Here is a 23,219-nt window from a genome sequence, read left to right as displayed (position 1 = left end):
GCCAAACGGCTGAATGAGAGGCTTGGGGTGATGGGGGAGGAGAAGGAAAATATTCCTTAGCTATGTTGTGATTTCAAGTTATGAAGCGTCATAGGGGAAAGAAGAGGAAATCCTTCCAGTCGGTAAACCTATATACATCAGTTGCTGGGGAACATGGGCGGGAGGGTGCTACTGCACTCGTGTCTTGCTTGTGGGTTCCTTGTCGACAGCTGGTTGGCCACTGTGTGAACAGAGTGCTGGACTAGATGGAGCCTTGGTCTGATCCAGCATGGGTCTTCTTATGCTCAGTCAGAGGGTTGAACAGTGAGCCCTGATAGGTTAGCAGCCAAATTGTGTTAGCTTTGCTCTACTTGCAAACGACTCAGCTTCACTCTATGGGCTACCAATTAATCTAGGAATATTTCCGGAATGTAGTTGTTATTGGTCAATGAAATGTTTTCAAGATTTTTACAATAGAAAAAAACCCCATTCTTCTCTATTATTTGTTGTTGTTTATTCGTTCAGTCGCTTCCGACTCTTCGTGACTTCATGGACCAGCCCACGCCAGAGCTTTCTGTTGGCTGTTGCCACCCCTAGCTCCCCCAAGGTCAAGTCTGTCACCTCCAGAATATCCTCCATCCATCTTGCCCTTGGTCGGCCCCTCTTCCTTTTGCCTTCCACTTTCCCTAGCATCAGCCTCTTCTCCAGGGTGTCCTGTCTTCTCATTATGTGGCCAAAGTACTTCAGTTTTGCCTTTAATACCATTCCCTCAAGTGAGCAGTCTGGCTTTATTTCCTGGAGTATGGACTGGTTTGATCTTGTTGCAGTCCAAGGCACTCTCAGAGTTTTCCTCCAACACCACAGTTCAAAAGCATCTATCTTCCTTCGCTCAGCTTTCCTTATGGTCCAGCTCTCGCAGCCATAGGTTACTACGGGGAATACCATTGCTTTAACTATGCAGACCTTTGTTGTCAGTGTGGTGTCTCTGCTCTTAACTATTTTATCGAGATTTGTCATTGCTCTCCTTCCAAGAAGTAAACGTCTTCTGATTTCCTGGCTGCAGTCAGCGTCTGCAGTAATCTTTGCACCCAGAAATATTAATAAGCCTCCACTTCCCATGTTTCCCTCTTCTCTTTCCTCTCCCCCAGGTTAATGAAATCAGTGTCTTTAAAGTTACAGATTTCAGGCAGTATCCAAAGCTGCCATTCCACTTACTCAATTGACTATTATGAGCACAAGCAATCTCTAGTCCAATGCCGATAATATATGTTGGCATGATGGGTTTTCCGGAGAACCCCTTGACATGAGCATACGCTATCGGTGTTGTGTTAGAAGTCTCTTACTCTAGTGCTACGTTGATTGCTTAAGCAGAGTGGCAGCGTTAGTTCTTTCTGTAAGCAATGTACAGTTATCGCTGACACACATACTGTCCTTCTTCTGGAAGTGTAAAGAAAATGTAAAAGGAAAGGAGGGAAAGAAGAGGAACAGGAGGTAGGGGCAGGGAATCTTTATGCTGGTTGTTGTAGTTGCGAATCTCCATGTTGCAAACATTTGCCATTTGGTTTATCCCAATGAGCATGAAATACCATTCAGAAGAATGTAAGAGGAGCTGTGCTCGGGCAGACCAAGGGTCGATTTAGTCCAGTACTATCCAACCCCCTTTTAAAGCCATCCAAATTGGTGGCCATCACTACGTCTTGGGTTAGCGAATTCCAGGGTTTAACTAAGCACTGTGTGAAGAAGTCTTTCCTTGTATCTGTCCTGAATCTCTTCAGGGAAGACCACCTGTAACTTGGGGTTTGTCTTAAGCTTTGTATGACCTACTTGTTGCACCCTTCACCCCCCACCCAATCTCCCGGTGAACTTGTTGTTCAGGCTGAAAAACGAGCCTTGAGGCTGCAATCTGAACAGTAGGTTCTATCATCGCTCCTCTTCTTGGCATAAATAGGACTTGTATTTATCCTGCGTGTGGTTCGTTAGGTTTTAATTACTGTAAGACTCTTGAGTTCAAGGCAATGTGTTTCTTTGTTTGTTTTTAAAGTGAGCATGTGGATCGGCAAGAAGTGATACTTGGCATGAATGTGGAGCTTTTGGTGTTCAGAGTGATTTACGTACATAATCACAGTGGCCGAAGGCCGGCCGGCACAGTTATCCCGATATTGCAGATGGGGATGGAGGGTGAGGGGAGAGCTGAGGATGAGAGAGAGAGGGAAGCTTGCTTAAGACCTCTTGGGCTGTAATCCTATACACGAGGGGTGCATAACCTGCAGCCCAGGGCCACACATGGCTCCCAAGGTCTTCATTTCAGTCTTTGCCATCCCTGCCACCTCCAGATTTTCTTCCCCAGCAATCTTGGTACAGATTGCTCTTTCCTCTTTGGGAAGAGCACTCTGTGTCCAGATCGCTGGGGGAGGGGTGGAGAGAACACTCCCCCCACCCCCAGCAATCTTTATACTCTTTTCCTGCTGCTGCTAGCAGTGATGAAAGATCAGTGGGCTGCGTGTACACCAGCCCACTGATCTTTCACCACTGACTCCCAAGCCAGCATCACATGTGGCCCTCAGAGCCAAAAAGGTTGTGCTCCCCTGGTATACATGCTTGCCTGGGAGTAAGACTCATTAAATTCAGTGGCTGTGATTTGAGGTGGAAATTATCCTTGGAAATCTTCCAGTCTTTTATTTTTCTATGGAAAAAGGTCCATTTTAATGCGTTCATTAGTAATGAATGGATGCCAATTGCAAATACAATACCAAGCATGCTTGGCAGTTTCAAAGTTGTAATTAATGTTCTTTAGGTGATTATCCCTAGCAAGTCTGCGAGAGAATATGCATATATATCCTTGAAATAGATATATGTCTCAGTGGAACTAATAAGTAGGGACAGCAAAATGAAGGTGCCTCAACAGCCCCCATGGAAGAGAGTTGAACTCCATTAAAATAGGTGAACGGCTGTCAGGATATCATGCACAGTGCATTATTCGTGTTAAACAATGAAAGGTAAGCATGTGCTTTTGCCTTTAAATCTTCAAGTATTCCAATAAAAATGTCCATATGATGTAACATTAAGTGTGCTTTAAGTTTATCCCCCTCAGATATACGTTTGCGGTGTACTGGCACAAATAATTAATGTGGGGTACTTTTTTTTAAAAAAAGCTTGTTTACTAAATGCAAGTGAATTAAACATGCTAAATGAGATCACTCTCTGGAGCATCTGAAAACGTTCCGATGCAAATTAGCCTTATTTTCCAATGAACATTTCCCCCCAGAAAAGCTACATCGCTACTCAACTGACTTACTTCTGGGTAGACATGGATAGGATTGTGCTGTTGGAGAGTTTGTAGCTGACATGACAAGCAGAGCCTTTGATCCATGTTGACAAGTAGTTGTGCCTGGGCTGCTTCAGAATGTCAGCAAATGCAGGTTGGGGAACAAATTACACATTGCCGTAACAGCGTTTTTACAACCATCTGCTTAGAAGTGGGCCATTGCTTAGAGACAGAAAAGCACCCGCCGCACCCACCCGCCCCAAACCTGGATTGAGACCGTAGTGTGCCCCTCTTTGAAAAATGTTCTGCTTGAAGCTGCTGGTTGGTGGCTTAGGTGCTATTTGCTGCAAACAGCACTGAGTAGAGGGGAATGTGGCATGTGGGGAAAGGCTTAAGCCCTCTTTGCCTGCACTGCACTCCCCACCTTGAGAACATCAGAAGAGCCCTGCTGGATCAGACCAAGCATCTGTCTAGTCAGCGTTCTGTTCACAAGCGACCAACCAGCTGCCCACGGGAAATTCACAAATAGCCCTCCTGTTCATGTTTCCCAGCAACTGGCATATAGAGGCCTACTTCCTCTGATACTGCGGGTAACATGTAGCCTTCAGAACTAGTAGCCCTCGACAGCCTTCATCAGCCTGTTTCTTAAAAAGCAACCTGGACTGGAACATTTTCTAATACACTTTATCTAAATAAGTTGCTTTATCATAGAATCATAGAATAGCAGAGTTGGAAGGGGCCTAAAAGGCCATCGAGTCCAATCTCCTGCTCAATGCAGGAATCCACCTCAAAGCATACCTGAGAGATGGTTGTCCAGCTGCCTCTTGAAGGCCTCCAGTGTGGGAGAGCTCACAACCTCCCTAGGTAACTGGTTCCATTGTCGTACTGCTCTAACAGTCAGGAAGTTTTTCCTGATGTCCAGCTGGAATCTGGCTTCCTGTAACTTCAGCCCGTTATTCCGTGTCCTGCACTCTGGGATGATCAAGAAGAGATCCTGGCCCTCCTCTGTGAGACAACCTTTTAAGTATTTGAAGAGTGCTATCCTGTCTCCCCTCAATCTTCTCTTCTCCAGGCTAAACATGCCCAGTTCTTTCAGTCTCTCTTCATAGGGCTTTGTTTCCAGACCCCTGATCATCCTGGTAGCCCTCCTCTGAACACGCTCCAGCTTGTCTGCATCCTTCTTGAATTGTGGTGCCCAGAACTGGACGCTATACTCTAGATGAGGCCTAACCAGGGCTGAATAGAGAGGAGCCAGTACTTCCCATGATTTGGAAGCTATACTTCTATTAATGCAGCCCAAAATAGCATTTGCCTTTCTTGCAGCCATATCACACTGTTGGCTCATATTCAGCTTGTGATCCACAACAACTCTAAGATCCTTCTCGTTTGTAGTATTGCTGAGCCAAGTATCCCCCATCTTGTAATTGTGCATTTGGTTTCTATTTCCTAGATGTAGAACTTGGCATTTATCCCTATTAAATTTCATTCTGAAATTGAACTGAAATACTTTGGGTGTGAGGGGAATCAGTAAAGCACATGTTTTAAACAAATTCAAAACTTTACTTTGGAAGGGTTTTTGTTGGAATATTTGTATATATTCTAAGACACGGCATCTCAGTAGTATATACTTCCCTTGCATTGTTAAAATTTTAAGAAAGAAAAAAACAAACAATTGAAGGCACTGAAAACTGCTAACAAGCTAATTTTAGCACATCCCAAGAGCTGTCTGTGGAACAAAGTTAATTATGATGTAGAAGCCACCCAATTTGATGTTGTTCTTTGCTGCTTTTCGAGATTAATGTGCCCAGAGTGGCTCACGACACACGAAGAGCAAGATATATTGAAGCATCATTGCAAGAAGTCTACTAGCAGCACGTTTCAAAACGTAATATAGCAATCGAAAGAACCCAGTTCTAAAACAGTTTATTTCAATAATAGTCGCATGATATCTCAGATTTGTTACAAGATGAATTACTGTATAATGAGCAGATGTTCCTATTTATTACTTGTTAAAGTACAAAAACTAGAGTCAAATACGATAAAACTTTCCAGAGTGGTCAGGTATGAATACATTATATAATCGGGACTTTGTTCCTTGGAAGTGTCAAGTCCAGAAAATGGTGGCCAGAGTTCTTACAATATAAATAATGCTGGGTGCAGAAGTATCAACACAATCTTTCTTAAGGATAGCTGTATGTGTGTGTGTGTGTTGGAGTGGGAGGAGGGATCTACATTAAGATTGGGAATTTGCAAAAATTAGAACAAATTTGGGTGGGTCCTTAGTGGTCTCCCCCCCTCCTGGGGGGTCACTAGTATATTTCCTTTCCTCTTTTCTTCAAATGAAAATAGCATAGCATTCCAACCCTTGCTCCGTTCCATGGTAGCAATAGACGAGGACAGGCTGTAAAGTACAAAGTTTCTCCCTATGCCCTCCTGGCTGCCCAATGCTGCCCTGCAGCAGTTGATCTCTGCAGCAATTAATCTCTGCCTCCTCCCCCTCCCTCATTCTGCTGCAGTTTATAAAAGTTTCAACAGGGTTGGGTTGGGTTGAACTTGATATTTATTTTATTTATTTAAGTATTTTTATGCCGCCATTCAGCCAAAAAAGGCTCTCACAGTGGCTTACAAAAGTATTTCTTGACAGTCCCTGCCCACAGGCTTACAATCTAAAAGACATGACACAAAAGGAAAGGGGATTGGGAGGGAGGAGGAGATGGGGGAAAAGGAAAGCAAATTCAGGCACTACAATCTTAGTTGCAAATATCCAGATATCCATTCTCTTTCCTTGTGATCCAGGTGCTTCTGCCGCAATACAATGGTATCATATCCATTTGTTATGTTACTAATTAATTTTATGAAGCAGTTCATTTTTACAAAGGGAAGATTGTCACTGGAAAATTCTCCGGAAAGTTTTTCCGTTGTGGAAAATTTTGCACCGCCCAACACTGCTGGTGGTAAATGGTGGCCAACCTCCTGTAGTCAATAAATACCAATGTTTTGAACCTTCTCTGCTGTAACTAAGGCCATGTCCCTACGGACTCGTTGCGTTGGGCGTGCATGTGGCAGCTTCAGCTGGGCTGATCTAACGGATCTAGGATCCAGTCTCGACAAGCCTCACGATTCCTGGGAGCACATGTCGTGATAAGTCAGGGGCGTCAGGATGCACAGGTGGTGTGAGATTAAATATCATAAATAATCAGCATTCAGCAAATTGTTGGAGAGGTTGTGGGGGGAAAGGAACGTATTTACATATGTGGTGGGAATGCAAATTGGTTCAAAAATTGTGGAAGATGGTGTTTATTGAGATTAAAGATATTTTAGGAATAAAGATTGAAGAGACACCAAGAGTGGCATTACTATCGCTTTACGAAGATGTAAAGTGTACTAAAGAAATTAAAGAATTGATAACTAATTTGCTGACTGCTGCAAGATTAATTGTATCAAGGAACTGGAAGAGTCAAGGAGATTATAGTATTGAAGAATGGTATAAAGAAGTTTGGGATATTGCTATTAACGATAAACTGACATGTAATCTTAAAGTAAGAAGAGGTATAGCAAAAACGAATGAATTTGAGGGGATTTGGAGACAGTTCCTTGAATATGTGTTTTTTAAGGGAAGTGGGAAACCGCCTCCAGAAGAGGTCTTAAGGTTTTGGAATCAGGAATGATCCCGAAGGGAAGGGGGAGCACTTTGCTTTCTTTTTTGATTATGTTTATGGATAATATATATATATATATGCTAACACTTAAATAATCAAGTAATTTGTCATGTATTATGATTTGTTTATGTTGATGTATTTTTTATTTAGTGTTTAATAAAAATTATATATATAAAAGGATGCACAGGTGGGTGGCACAATCTCATAGGACTGTAGGAAGCTGCCTTAAACCGAGTCAGTCCCTGAGTCCATCGAGCCCAGTATTGTCGGCACTGACTGGCAGCAATGGCCTTCCTGGGATTCAGGCAATGGTTTTTCCTGCCGTACCTGCAGACGCCAGGGATTGAACCGGGGATCTTCTGCATGCAGAGTAGATGCTCTGCAGCTGAACTACGGTCCTGTCAATCTCAACCCTGTAATATGTTTTTCTTCTTTTGGTAGCATTCCCTGTATTTAGTCACTTATTTATAAATATATATTTAAAATATTTTATTAGTTTTTGAAAACAAAATCAACAGAGATAAAAAAGAAAAAAAGAATAAAAAGGAAGGAAATAAAAAGAAATACAATGAATTTGAATCAAATTATTGACAGAAGGTAGCACATTGAAACTCCATTCATATTTTTCTGCTTTACTTTACAGTCAACATACGTGGAATCCATGGGTTGCTTAGATGTTTTCTTTATAATTTTTCTGTATGTCAAGCTTAAATTTAGTCTTCCCCCCCCCCCCCCCATCATCTGAGGAAAGGCTTGGACAAATACTTCTGTGTATGTCCCTGATCAGTATATAGAATAAATTCGTGCCATGTTTTATAAAAGTCAGATGTTTTGCCTTTAGCTAGTTTCTGTTGGTATGCCAATTTTTCTGCCGTGGCTTTTTGCCATAATTCCATATACTATGATTTCAACATTAGAAGTTCTGCAGTTTTCCAACTTTTGGCTATGACTCTTGGGGCAACTTTCAGCATGGACTGAAGGAAGTCTTTAGATATCACTTTTGCATTTTGTTCTTCCTATAAGGCCAATGCTGATGTCACATGTATAGTTTGATGTGTAATATTTGCCATTTCTGAAAATAAAATATTCCAAAACTGTGACAGAATAGGACATGTCCACCACATATGAATATATAACCCTTGCTGGTTGCAATTCCTCCAACATTTTGTGTGGTTTGTGTTGGCTATTCTTGCCAAACGTACCTGTGTAACAATTTCAACGTACTGTCCCTGAGAGTTATTGATACAGTTTTCCTTAGTTGTGTCACTTATTTATATTTTTTTTTCATTCTGCAGTTATCTGGGTGGTTTATATGATGATAAAAGCACAAGAACACCCACACACCGTAAATAAAAAGCAATGCTAACCATCAGTATGGGAAATGAAAATGCAATATGAGCAGTTGTTCCAACACTCTAGGAACACTTAAATGTTTTCTGATCTAAACTGTCAAATCTAGAATCTGAAATGCCTGGGAGAAAAAGAAGATCTCCATTCGGCACAAAAAAGAGAACAGTGTGGGCACCAGGCAAGCCTCCTTGGGAAAAGCATGCCATAAATGGGATGCTGCAGCAGCCCACACTGTTGTAGGCACCCACCTAACTTCATTTGGTGGGGGTCCCAGAGGAGGGTGTACTCTGCATTGCTAATGTGCCAGGAAGGGAGCATGGGAAGTCTCCACGTAGCAGCACCTCAAGATAAAACTCAGGAGACAGCATGACAGGGAAGCATATGCCCTTGCTTCATAGAATCATATAATAGTAGAGTTGGAAGGGGCCTACAAGGCCATCAAGTCCAACCCCTTGCTCAATGCAGGAATCCACCCTAAAGCATCCCTGACAAGTGGTTGTCCAGCTGCCTCTTGAATTCCTCTAGTGTGGGAGAGTCCACCACCTCCCTAGGTAACAGGTTCCATTGTCGTACTGCTCTAACAGTTAGGAAGTTTTTCCTGATGTCCAGCTGGAATCTGGCTTCCTTTAACTTGAGCCTGTTATTCCGTGTCCTGCACTCTGGGATGACCGAGAAGAGATCCTGGCCCTCCTCCGTGTGACAACCTTTTAAGTATTTGAAGAGTGCTATCATGTCTCCCCTCCATCTTCTCTTCTCCAGGCTAAACATGCCCAGTTGTTTCAGTCTCTCTTCATAGGGCTTCGTTTCCAGAAATGGTGGAAGCCAAGTCAGTGAATATGGAAGAAAATAATTTCCTGTAAGCCATATTGGTGTGCTTTAACCCCTGAAACTCTGCCCCAGGGGGCTGTGCTTCATCTCTTAATTGGTATTTGGGGGAGAAGGTGGGTCACCCCCCCCCCAAATGAACTACTCAGATGTGGTTTTGTCATTTTCCAATTGAGAATTTCATTGCGACCCGATCTTGCTGCCATGTTTCTCAGACTTAAGCATTTTATCTTTGGTGACTTCCAAACCACAACGGCTACAGTTCAATGTTCTCTTTGATCACTGAATGGAAGTTTATGTTCCGAAACTAGGCCTTCTGCCTGATCATGTGAACAAGCCAATAAGTATAAGACTCTCTCTCTCTCTCTCTCTCTCTCTCTCTCTCCTCTCTCCCTCCCTCCTTGACTCCTTTTCCTTGTGTGTCATGTCTTTATTAGATTGTAAGCCTGAGGGCAGGGACTGTCTTTTTTGCTAAGTGTAAGCCGCTCCGAGAGCCTTTTTTGGCTGAGGAGCGGGGTATAAGTATGATAAATAAATAAAAAATAAATAAAATAAATATAACAGTTGTGGTTCTGGTAGTTCGGGTCCTTCAAGAAACAACTGTAAAAGAGCCCACTGGATTGGAGAAGTTTATCAGCTTTGGCCAATGGCCAAAGAGAGCTTTGGCTATTGGGTGGAACAGAAATGAAATAAATAAATCGGCAGGGCTGTTTAAGGGGAAAAGAAGGACGCCAATATAGCAAACTTCAATTTAAAACTTGTTAAAAACGAATGAAGTGGTCAGCAAGGAAGCAGTTTTCATTTTTTTTTTTACCGTCTTTTAGTCAGAGTTCACATTACCATAGCCCTCTCGCCTCTGAAAATGGGAACACCTCTTGCCCTATTTCAATTCTCGGTGTGGGAGGGGAACACTGAGGTGGTTTTGAAAACTGACTGGGGAAACCAAGGAAGAGGCTTTATTCTTGCCCTGGCTTCTATGATTCCTTATGGTATTGAAAGCTGACACATAGATAATGGATGCAGAAGATCCTGCGTTCATGATGGTGTTTCGTCTCAAGGATTTTGGCTAAGAAAGCAGAGTATCGATGTAAGAAAACCATGGCAATGGTAGCCTCCAAAGTGGAAGTCCTTGGTCTAGAGGTGACATGGTGTCTTTCTGCCAAGCCTAGTGTTGTGTGCAGTGGAAGCAAAGATGCTTAGCTTCTTCACTGCAAGCGGATTTACCTCTCCTTTTAGGGGAATCTCTGGGGTGCTATTTCCAACTTGGGCGGCACGAAGTATTTCAGACAGTGTTGAGGAACGCACGGCTCTTCAGTGGTGGTTGATGGACTCCCATCAACACCAACCTGCATGATCGATCGTTGGGGGGGATGATGTGATTGGTAATTCAACATCATCTGAAGGGCCGCAGGTTGTTCAGCCCGTAATGCAGTAAGCTTTTTATTGGGATGTTGAGGCTTGGCTCAACATTTTGCGTCTTGGCTTGTGTAGGTTCGTTGAATGATTTCGACAAGCTCATAACTTCATTTGTGCGTGGCTCCCACCTCCCAAGTTTTCCTCCTTGACTCCTCATCCAGAAAGAGTCTTCTCTTCCCCACCTCCTTAACACCCCCCCCCCAAAAAAAACCACCATCTTCCCAAACGTGGTAAGATAATAGCAATGGTATCATCAGACGGGCGTATTTATGCCAACAGCAACGTGCAAGTTAAACTTGGTGAGTAGCCTTTTGAACAGGCTGAAATACGTTGCCGTTCTTTCCAGCCAGGAACTGCTGTTTCTTTTGTAGAAGCAGCTTTCCCCAAGAGGACACTGAATGTTTGGCTTGTAGCGAGGCATGATCCATGTGTGTATTTTGTGTGTGTACGTGTGTATTATATATCTGTGTGATGCAATATAACATGATTCTCCAGGGACTCCACAGGGTGTATGTGTTGGACTGCAACTCCCAGAATTCCCAGCTAGCATGGCCATTGTTTTTTTCCTGGTTGCCTTTCAACCAGGGCTTTTGCCAGTAGTGGGTCATGAAATATCCAAGGATTGAGGGTGCTGGGGGGCATGGCTGATTCTGTGAAGAAAACGCACCCAAGTCTTTCTCCCCAGTTGCAGGACCGCTGACGGTGCTCCAGTCTGAAAGCTGCTTTGTGCCAAGACTGTTCCAGAATGTATCGTTCTGAGATTTATTTCTGTGAGTGGGGTGGGGATCAAGAAAAAGAGCAAAATGCAGTCTAGCGATCACAGCACTAGATCAGGGAGAGCAGTGTTCACATCCCCACCTCCGCCATGGAGTTAATGCACGGCCAAATCACATTTGGGAGTTGGTACTTCATTTGTAAAATAATACTCACCGGGTGGACGAATGAAGTTGAACAGATTATAAAGCACTTTGCAGATTATAAGTGCCACGGGAATTATTTAATGGTCGCAGCAAAGTATTTGAATTCTCATTGGTTTAACGTATAGTACGGCTGAAATCCAAACTTGTGTCTCACTACCGCTATATCTGAGCTGGAAAACTGCCCTAATCATCCGCGCGCCTTAAAATCTGATGTGGGTGCCTAGAAATCTATGTTACTCTCTCAATCATATGCTCTCTTGATATTAATGAAAAGGTCGTATCAAACTGGCCAAGTCTCCTAATCCCCCCAAAACACATTCTCATAAACTTTGGCTGCAATTGGCTGTCACTTTGCCTTGCAGCTGCAACGAAGGCGGCTAGACCCTTTGCTGCTGGCTTTCTCACCTTTATTTGCCTGGGTGGGTGGGTGGGTGGGGGCTGTTGCAATGTCTTCTAGTAGGTGGCACCCTTTTTTTTTCTTCCTTCAAAAAACACTGGCCTTTCAGTCTTCTGTGGCGTATCCGCTCTGGTGACAAGTGTTAATTGTGTACTTGGTGGTACCCTATTCTTCCAGCGATGGCAGAGTAGCTGAAAACAATGCTAATTGCATAGCGACTCCTATTAGCATATGTTTTAGTCTGGTGGAAAGCCAAGTGCAATTTGCTCTTTTGCAAACAGCGGGCCACCGGTAGGTAGGCGGGATGGCCTGGGTCTGGCGACGGATGCGAACAAAACGCCCGGTGGAGCCTTTGCATGGCGTCTTGACAGCCAACGTCACTTCAAGCCCCTCAGAAATTCGGATGTGTTTATAGAACTCTTAGGGCGCAATCCTTTGTGATGCGCTCTAAGTACTAGTAAGCCTCTGAAACTGGAGTTTTAGACATATCCAGGTCCAGCTTCCGGGTAAGGCTTTGAAGTTGATCAGGAGCTAGAAGGAGAAGCTATCCTGTCTACTCCTCATTGGAAGGAGGCATGGCCAGAGCCAGCAACCTCCTCTGTACCAGAGTACTCTGGATTCAGTGGGCCCTTGCACAAATTGCCCACGGCATGCTGGATGTTCTCTTCTGGCACACGGACTGTGCCCAGGGAACTTCTGCTCCATCAAAACAGAGCCCGGCATTCTTTGAGGATAGTCATGACTCTTAAAAAGGTGTTTACAACTGGCCTATCTGTATGGTGGATCCTCAGTGAACATTCTTGTCTGGAAGGAGGCTGTCCAGTGAGGTGAAGATAATTACTCTCCTGGGGAGTCTTTCATGTGCATCACTGTGCAAGTGGAGAATATGGTGTCCTGAGAGCTTTCATGTGAGTGTTTGTGCCATATCCTGACACGTGTATGCAACTTTCATGCGATCTAGAAACTAGTATAGATTCAAATTGATAAGCACCGTAGGCTGAAGGCTTTCAAAGGAGAGGATGGGGGACCTTGGGCTGGGCTCTGGTCATGAAGGACCCACGTTTTGTTGTCTTTTCTCTTCCTGTTTCTTCTGATGCATTTCTGTCCCCATTCAACTCATGGCTCTCTTTCTCCTCCTATGATGCCTTGCCACGGTGCCCTGTGAGAACCCAAACATTGCAGTTGGCATGAAACTATGCAAATCCACTTATGCAAAACCTATGGGATATGCATAATTTATTCTGAGCCTGGGATTTGGATTTCCATGGCACAGGCTGCGGGCCAGCGTTGACACAATGGAAGCCGGGTGGGGGTGGGCAGAGGCAGACTGGAAAAGATGAGCGGAGACGTGCCCTCTGAGAAGGATCTTCACGGTGCTACGCATGAAAGGGAATTATTTAGCTCTTGGAATATTGTGCTATAAAGAAAGAGATCCTGTAGTGTAGCTGATGCAAGAGGAGCAAAATAATTACTATTCCACTGTCCAGATCTGCATTTCAAAAGAAGTGTTTTGAACTGCTGATACAAAAGCTGGTGTGTGGTGGGATGTCTATAACAGCCTTCCCCTACCGGATGCCTTCCAGATGTTTGCAACTACAACTCCTATCACCGCCAGCCACCATGGTTGGGGATAGCGGGAGTTGTAGTCTAAAATATCTGGAAAGCACCAGGGTGGTGAAAGCTGGTCTCTGGGATATATGTGTCACAGACCTGATCTCCTTCTCTCCTCTGTCTCTCCACTCCCCATCCTGATTCTGAAGTTGCTCAGGGATCCTCATGACTGACGGGTTGGCTTTCCTCATAGCTCAATGAAGAGCCCTCTGAATGTGTTTTTGGGGGTGAGATAATTGGAGAATTTGGACTGTAGTACACATTAAATTTTTAACCCATCCGTCTAAGTTCAGAGTGGTGCACATGGTTTCTCCCCTCTCTGATTTTGTTTGCACGACAACCACGTGAGGTAGGTTAAGTTGAGAGACGGTGACTTCACGAAGGACCATGCAGTGAGCATCTTGGCTGAGTTGGGATTTGAGTAGGTCCTTCTCTTGCTTTTTACTAGGGCTGCCGTGTCTAATTGGCAACATTAATCAATACTTAAGGGACTAAAAAAGGTATCCCTGATTCTAATCAGGATGTAGATTTTTTTAAAAAGTATATCATTGCATAAAAAGCTGCAGATGGTAAACACCATCTTAGATGAGGAGTTCCCTCCTACACAGTGATGTGGGTTTTCCAGAAAATATTGAATTGGAAAGTGTTTTGGGGGAGGGAATCCTTTGCAAATTAGGCCAGTTTGCAGAGGGTAGTTTGCATCAGAACATTTTCTGATGTTGCAGAGTTATCTAGTTCAGCAGGTTTATTAAATACAGGTGAAATAAACAAGAAGAGTGTTTCTAGACAGGGCACTCCGTTTGCTACCAATCGGAAGATATTGTATTACCTTTTCCTGGTAGCAAACATGTCTCGCTTGCTTGATTGATAAATCTTAGCATTCCGTTTGGATTGCATATTAATATGGATTTCATTTCATTAAAAAGATTTATATGCTGCTTTTCAAAATCCAACATTTTTCCAAAGTGTCATACAAAAAAAAAAAAAAAAAGATCTGTTTTACAAAAAACACTAAAAATAAAAACAATAGTAAGAGCATTAAAACTGATTAAAATAGATTGTTTTCTGTTGCCCTTTGCCTTGGGTGTAGGAGTCGGAACTGAAACAGAAAGGTGGAGTTAAAATATGTATTTATTTTAAAAATTTTTACAGCACAGTCCTGAGGATGCTTACTCAGAAGTAAATCCCTCTAGCTTCAATGGAGCTTTTTCCCAGACAAGTGTGCATACGATTGCAACCTCATCATAATTCTGAGTTAATTAACTTGGTCTGTTTGAGTTAATCAAGGACTGTGTGCAAATAACTTTGGGCTGAGTGGAAACAATTACGACGTTATTAAAAATTCAGACCAAATACAGCTTTTGCTAGTCCTTTACTACGTTTATAGATCTGGGTTCTTGTTTTCTCTTATCCATTCATCTTTAGTTTTTGCTGCTGAACTATCTTTTTTTTATTACAGAGTGTAATGTTTAATAATAATGGCTCAAAGAAACACAGCAAGCCTTATTTTCTCTCCTTCCTCTTTCTTTAGAGGATTTTCTCCCACTATCTTTCAGTTTGATCCTCCATCTGTTCGCAACAGCTAAATTTGTTCTGTAATTAACATAGCATGATGCGTTGCAGGGGTGTTGTACCACTTAGTAACAGACTCGATTTCCTTTTCTTAAAGAGAGCTTGAAAGGCCTTATGAAAATTTTTCCCTTTCCTCCCCCATTGTTACATACTTTTAATGAGTATTGCAGAGCCCGGCGTCTTCTGTTCAGATGCCGCACGCACACGAAAAGAACAGTTCTTGATAGAATTCCACGTCTTTTCCTTCCCCTTAAGGGATGTCTAGAACGGCTCATGTAAGAAGTGATTTAGTAATGATGCTAAATGTTACTAGGAGCAATAGTTGAAACAGTTGAATGGCAGGCTGGAAAATGAACAGCACTAGGGATGTGCACGGACCACCCGATCCGCCTAGGGGCCGCTCCGCTGCGGAGCTCCGGCTCCGAATCGGAGCTCCGCAGTGGCGGGGAGTGGTGCCAGGTAAGGCCTCCTCCCCCTTACCTGCGTCCGTCTGCGGACCCGCGGCTGCTTCAACAGAGCCTGAGGACTCCTCGGGCTCCGTTGAAGCAGCCACGGGACCGCGGACGGATGCAGGTAAGACCCCCCTCCCCCTTACCTGGCTCTGCCGCTGTCGCCGCATGGGCGGCAGCGACAGCGGCAGGGCCAAGTAAACCCCCCTTACCTTTTTTGCAGAGCTCCGGATCGAAGCGAAGTATCCGCCTTCACCTCGATCCGCTCCGCAACACTCCACGGCTCCCCCGATCTTCTTCGCCTCCGCCTTAAGCGGAGGCGAAGCCCCCCAATCCGCTCCTGCTTCTCCGGTCCGAGGAGAAGCGGAGCACATCCCTAAACAGCACTACTTGCATATCCAAGCCTCCTTGGTTCTTTGGTCCTAATTTGATCACCTGCGTAGACACTACTGTGACCCATTTTGCTAAACATTGGGATTGTGGTGAGAAGGGGTTGTCTGGGGTGAGGAACTCCAGTTTCATTCAGGTGGACCCAGGACAAGATGAGGGGTTCTCTAGAAACAGCTGTAGCTAGAGCAGCCTTCCCCAACATCGTGCTCTGAAGACATTTTAGACCACAACTCCTATCACATTCTGAGCATTTGCCATGCTGGCTGGAATGATGGGAGTTGTAGTCCAACACATCAGGAGGGCACCTAGAGAAGGCTGTTCTAGATTACTAAACCTGGAGAAGGTGATACTGGCTTAACAGTTCCTGGACTCACCTGTTCATATTTGGGTTAAAGGCATTGCAGAGAGAAACTTCCCTTAGAGTGACTCATAATTATTGCAAAGATTTAAATGCCGGTTTTGCTGACTTCAAGGCAGCTTAGCACCATTCCGTAAAAATGTCGACATCCATAATATAGAATAGCAAGCATAATAGAAACGCTCCATTATGCAAAGAAAGCATCATTTACTTTATCAACCAGTAAATCCTCTACACAGGCTAGAATTGGTGGATGAGCATAGTGAAGCAAACCAAAATTAAATAGTTCGACTAACCTAACTACCTGAAGACCAAGTGAACAGGACAAACTTTGTCTGATATCTGAAAGGCGACGGTGAAGTTGCAGGATGGATCTTCCTTAGGAGGAAGTTGCACCATTGGGCTGCCACCATAGAGAAGACCCTCTCTCTGTTGTCACCAGCTGCCTAACCTCCATAGGCAAAGGACAACTATTTCAGTTGGCCAAGCAGGTTCATCGATGGCCCTTATAGAATGGGGGCACAAGCAAGCGGGCAATGTGGCAGCGGGCAGAGTGGGCTGAATGGAGCTTGCTGTCTTATACCATCATTTGTCCATCTAGCCCAGTATTTTCTACACTGATTGGCAGAAGGTCCCCCCCCCCCAAGAGGGGTTGAACCTGGGCCCTTCTGCATGCAAAGCAGGTGCACTGCCGATGAGCTGTTGGCCTTGTTACGGTTCTTGGCCGTGTCCTCCTGACTGATCAGGGATTAGAAGTGTGCCACATCAGCCACACATCCAGGGTAGCAGATGTGCCTTCTTCCTTGTCAGTTGTGCAACAAAATGGTCAGATTGGGTTGTAAACTTTGGACACTGCAGCTTGGGCCTGAAGTCCTGACGGAAGTGTAACTTTTCTCTGAACTTGTAACTGCTGGGTCAACTTTGGTTTTGAGAGAGAGAGAGAGAGAGAGAGAGAGAGAGAGATGCTAGAGTTCAAGCCAACTTGCTAGAACTGCAATCCCGGATGAGTGTAGGACGGTTTCATTCAGAAATGGCTGCTGAGCTTTGACTCGAACTAAACTCTATAACTCAATAACACTTGAAACAGTGACATGGTCACCTTGTGGAATGCTGGACAGGTGCGAAGGGGAAATCACCTCTTTCTTGTCGGACCCAGGTTTATGGTCTTGGGCGGGGGTAAAGCTAGGTCTGCAAATTTACAGCTCCGCTATTTCCTCCAGTTGGTGGGTTGTTATTCACTTATTTGTGAGGCTGATGGTGATGCTAGCATGATTTGCTGGCTCATCCCCTTGTTTTCCACTTGTGGGACCCACGAAGCATGACCGTGATCCAGCGTCTCCCTGAGACCCTCTTTCTCCTTGCTCCATTGGATTTCCCGATTTTGCTAGGGGACGAAAATGAGATATTTGCTTCCAGTGAGCTCCTTGAAAAGATCCCGGAGGCATGAACTTCCGCTGTCCCAATGAGTAGCCTCACTCTTCCATCGAGTTGATGACATTGTCATTTGGCATTGCGCCAACATCAGGCACAGGGTCACACGCTATTCGCTATACCAAAAGGATCGGAAGTGCCCTGGGGTTTCCTACCCACTGCTAGTCCCCTCACTCGTAAATGGGTGGCATCTGTAGCTTCAACTGTGCAATGTGTTGTGCTGAATCCTTTTTCAGTCTTGTATAAACCTTCAGCACCAGTTGCATCTAGATTTTGCAGAGCAGCTCTTTAATGAGGAAAACGGAGGAGTTTTTGCAACAAAATGAGAACTTGTGGCTGTCCTACAAAATCACAGTTACAACTTGGACACGAACACACACACAGAGGTTTCAGTCTGGTTGCAGTTCCTCACCTTTATAAGGTGGCTCGACAAATCTTTCTCTTGAAAAGAAAGCAAGCTTTGCTGTAGAATTTCTCCTCTAGCCTGCGTAACCTCTAAGCACTTAATTTTGATGTGTTGTGTTGTGTAGAATTGGCCCACTTGCTCTCCCTCCCTCCACCTTAGTAGCTGGTCTTTTTCTCTCTTTTTTTTACACCCTTTCTCCAGAGCCATGGCTTTTGCGGGTGAGATAGGCCGCCCTAAAAAAGTGTAGATGCTCATCGTGGGAAGTGCAGACTCTTCCCTGAAACCATGGGTTGTTGGATTTTTGTGCAAGCTTAGATTTGGCTTCCTTGCATCCGGTCCCAGGCCAAGTGTTCCTAGGGTACTCATGGCTCAGTGTCGCTTGAACCCTTGCCCGCTATCATGCAGTTCCTCTACCCCTTTTCCTCTCTGCCTAGCCAATATCTCTCTAAGGGAAATGAAGCTGTGCGCTCAGCCATCGTCGTTATCATCACGATACTTGAGTCCAGCCTTTCCCCACTTCAGAGGTTTTGGGCTTCAACTCACATCATGGCATGCTGCCTGGCTGTGGTGGGAGCTGGAGAGCACCAGGCTGTACAAGGCTGCTTTCAAATGTAAGACAGGTCCCTACCCTAAATATTTTACGATCTAGAATTTGACTCCCACAGCAGGGAAGATGCGAAAGAATGCAACAGGGGAGAGACCAGTTGCCTAATTCAGTCTTGTGTACTTAAGCTTAGCTGCAGTGGGATGTGCGGAGACTAAGTGGTTGTGCCAAAGGCAATTCAGAAAAGTGGGTAAGGATTTATAGGAAGTTAGGGTGATGTGAGTGAGAGAGGAAATCCGAGAGGCAAAATGCAACATATGGCCCTACGTTGAGCACAGTGTCCTGGTTTGTATGACGCAACAGTCCACTGGGGCATAATTTACCTGTGAGGGCTTTATTTATTTATTTATTAGATTTTTATACCGCCCAATAGCCGAAGCTCTCTCTTTTACGTCATGCTGGGTGCCATTTTCACATGGTGCCCTTTGTTGCCCAGCTTGTCATGCTATGTGAACCCTGGTGGCAGGGGTTGCTTGAGGGACAACCTCAAGTAACCAAGTCATGGGTTATTAGAGGGTTGTCAAGCCCTCAAACAACCCCTGCTGCCTTGGTTCGCATAACACAACAAGCTATAACAAGCTGCACACCCACAACAGCCCCTGCAGGTAAATTAAGCTGCAGTAGGCTCTTGTGACATGCAACTATAGTAAGGGAGGCAGTGGTGGTGAAAATGTGAACAAAAGGAACCCCAAAGGCGACCACCGTAGAAACAAAATAAACCCAATGAATTAAATCGTCATTCAAAAATTATACACACTTATTTATACTAGAATAACTATTTACAATCCAATACTAATACAAGTCTACAGCAGTCAACTATCACATCAGTGTAGCATTTCATTACATATCAATAGCATTCAATAGTACTTAACAATCATTTCAAACCAAATTTAAACAGTCATTGCATGAAAATCCGACCCATAGACATCAAACACTTTCATTTAATTACATCAACAGTATATTAAGACCAAATTTAGTCAACAAGGTTCATGTTATCCCTTGTTTCGAAGTACCTTCTTCAAAAACGTCGGTCTTAGTACTCTGTAAAAAAATAACAATTCCAAAGTAAACACATTTAATTAGAGTTAAATTAGAGTTTAATTAGACATGCAAACAGACTCAGCGAGGTTGTTCACACAACATGACAACCCAGAGTATTGGCTGAATCATGGTTTGTTGTTGAATTGTGGGTTGTTGTGTTGTGTGAACCTAGCTGTGCTGACAAACCATGCTTTTTTTTAACTGCGAACCAACCAGAAGTTACAACCCAACAACAAATCGTGGGTTCCCTTCATAGGTTGTTTGTGATTTAACAAACCATGGTTCGTTAGCACAGCTGGGTTCACTCAACACAGCAACCCACAATGACAACCCATACTCTGGGTTGTCATGTTGTGTGAACCCAGTCAGTCTTGTAGCTCCAGGCTGGCTAGTCCTGGTGGCCAGCAGCCTACTGGGCAGAGGCTTCCTTGCTCAATAGTAGAGCATTTGCTTTGCATGTCAAAGATCCCTGTTTCAATCTCTGGGTTGGGTTCTTGGCAGACTCTTGTCTGAAAGCCTTGGGAGCTACAGCCGGTCAACATGAGAGATTACTGAGCTAAGGAGACCAATGGTCTTGGCTGTTCACGCAAAACAATGATCTTGGCTGTTTAATCGGCCAGCCTGTGGAAAATGTCCTGGGTTCGAGTAACATGATAACCCACGGTTCAATAACAACCCACACTCAACCACTGTGTGTGGCTTAGTGTGTTGTGCGTACCCAGTCTGTATAAAGCAGATTCCTATATGTTGCTGCTCATCGCTGGTGTCAATGTGACTAGCAAAGTCTTTGGGAGAACAGCAGATTTTTTTTAAAAAAAAGTCTGCTTCTCCTAAGCAGCCAGCAAATGTACACCACCCCCCTACCACTACTCCATAAACATCAGCCTCTAAAAATATTTTTGGAAGCATAAACTTCTTCTTTCCCCCCTCCCCTCCTATTCCTCCCCCCCCCCCCCGGCTGCCTTCGAGTCTGTAACTATTTATGGGTAAATGTCGTCAGGGCTACCATGCAACCTGATTACAGAACAATTTTCAACACAACAGAATCCAAAATAGTATGGGAGAGTTCGCCGTTGTCTGTTAAACAACAGATGTTCAAATTGCTGGCACCTGGTACACGGCAGCGTGTTTACAGGCCGACCTCGGTAGGGCAGAAAACATCACTTTTACTTTTCCTCGGCGGGTGAGTTGGCTGTCTTGCAAAACAGGCCGGAGCTGTGAAGAAAACAGATTTGTCCATGGACTTTTCTGCTTTCCTGTATTAAGATGGGTTGTAATCTCTAGCCCACTAGACATGGAGGTTTTTGCACGTAACAACATGAATGAAAGGTGACATGCCAGTCTTGCATGATGCTGGCTTCTTGCAGCGTTGGCTGGTTGTGTCATCTCAAAGTATTGGGGAGAGGGCGGGCGGGCAGGCAGGCATTGAAAGCAAGAGCTCACTCTGAGGTGGTGGATGCAGGCAGAAGTTTACCATGCAAAGAACTGTTGGTATGCAAAAAATCAGGATGACCTGAATGTAGGCTTTGTAAGAATCGGGCCATATTTATTTTAAAGATTTATATAGTTCATCATATATTCTCAGGCAGTTTGCAATATGAACAATATAATATATCAAGTATAATACAGTGGCTGCATTTGAATGTAATGGTTTATGTTAACTGTGGCTTGTTGCTTTAGCTATGAATTGCTTTGCAGACAAGCCAACAAACCGCAGCTTGTTTACCCTTTTACCTGGTTTTTTTTCCTCCTTCACATTTTACCAGGCTTCAGAACAGTGTCATTTTTCAGTGTGCTCTTGCTGGGCACTTTTATTTCAGGGCTGGCAATAGCACAAACAAGCCAAGGATAAACCAAGGTTCAGACATCACGATAAGCCATGGTTTAAACAACTCAAGACTTTGTCAGCCAGCAACAACCCATGGTTTCTATTTGCGGTTTTTAGCTGGTTAACAAACCATGGTTTGTCAGCAGGGGTGAGTTTGGACCCAGTGACAAGCTAGATTTCAACAAATCACACCATGGCTTAGCCTTATGTATGAACCAGGTTAATAAATAAAATGTTAAAACAGAATAATAGAAGTGAAACAGTCATTCAAATAGCAGCAGGCAAACTCTTGATATCTATTAGTAAAAATAAATACTGAAGTTCTTAAAAGGCATTGGAGAATAAGGGTATTTTTTCATTGCCTAAAAGAAGACAAAGTAGATGCCAGGTGAGCTTTATTGGGGAGGATGTTCTACAGGTGGGGTGTCATGGCCCAGAAGGCCCTCTCTCTAGTTGTCAGAGGAAAGGTAGCTGGCAATGTGGGTACCTAGATTTAGAGGGTGGGCAGACAAACCCTACAGCCAACCTAAACCCCTTTAAGACTCATAGGGATGAATGTGTGAGCCTGTCCTGCCTATCTCAAAGTGCTGGCGTGTACAAGTGGAAGTGTTGCTTCTCTGAAAGCATATCTATGTTGCGTGCTTAAATTGACTTAATAATTTTCTGTGTGAACCACCGTTCTGTGAGGGCAAAGGGTGTGTGTGTTTAGGGGGCGTTAGATGTCATTCAATAGATAATTCACGTTTGCGCAAATTCACACTTATGAAAATGCGCAAATCCCCCAAATCTTCCGCAAAATACACAGATCCCCCCCAAATGCTTTAGCCTACAGGGGAAATGTTTTTGTTTGTCTGTTTTGTTTTAGGTATATTGGGCCAGTGGCTTTTTATGTTACGCATTTTTCAATGACTAAATTTGCATAAAATTCCAGGGGAAAAAAGCCCATGCAGAACCCATGCAGCGGGATCCGTGGCTCAGATGAGTAGAAATCCGAATTCATTCGATTCTGTCACGGATTTCTCCAACATCCCTACACAGATGACAGGATTGCACTCTCTCTCTCTCTGGGTGAAGTCCTATGCACGTTTAGACAGAGAAAAAAAATCCTGGGGCATGCTGGGAGTTGTAGGACTTTTTCTGTCTAAACATGCATAGGTATAGAAATGAAATAAACAAACAAATAGATTAATTAAATAGGATTGCACCCTTAATGTGTTCATCTCTTCTTCTATTTTCTGAATGCCTGTAGGACTTATATCTGCATGGGGGCTGGTTTCGCTCTGCTAATGTATACCTTTGTGTATATTCCCTAAATATATCTCACCTTGGTGATATTTCATCAGTGTTGCAAACTCTCTGTGTGCAACACCTTGGCCTTGGAAATGCTCTAATGCAATAACAATGTCTGCTATCAACTAGCTGTCCTGGTAGGAGTTAATGCTACAGGCGGTAAGCAATAGCTGTCTATGAGAGAAAGAGGGAGGAAAACACCAAAATACTGCTACTGAAAAGAGAGTAAAACTCTGGTGTTCGATGAAGTAAATGAATGGTTTAAATAGTTTTCTTTCAAACATAATGCAACGATTATTCTAGCTCCTCACTAGCTAGAAGTCAATACATCGAGATATTAGTAAGCTGCACATATTCAATATTTTCACAATCCTTTATTTATTTATTTATTTATTTATTACATTTCTATACCGCCCAATAGCCGGAGC

The 23,219-nt window shown here is 43.9% G+C and overlaps 1 protein-coding gene across 4 annotated transcripts in view; it reads left to right on the top strand.

Annotated features, from left to right (window-relative positions):
* Positions 1 to 23,219, top strand: part of DCUN1D3 (defective in cullin neddylation 1 domain containing 3) — a 41,122-nt gene that overhangs the window by 5,300 nt on the left and 12,603 nt on the right. The gene's annotated exons all lie outside the window — the stretch shown is intronic.

Source organism: Elgaria multicarinata, chromosome 17 (assembly GCF_023053635.1).
Source record: "Elgaria multicarinata webbii isolate HBS135686 ecotype San Diego chromosome 17, rElgMul1.1.pri, whole genome shotgun sequence".
Classification (NCBI taxonomy): Eukaryota; Metazoa; Chordata; class Lepidosauria; order Squamata; family Anguidae; genus Elgaria; species Elgaria multicarinata.
The sequence above is the reverse complement of the archived record's forward strand: the minus strand, read 5'-3'. Positions and strand labels throughout refer to the sequence as shown.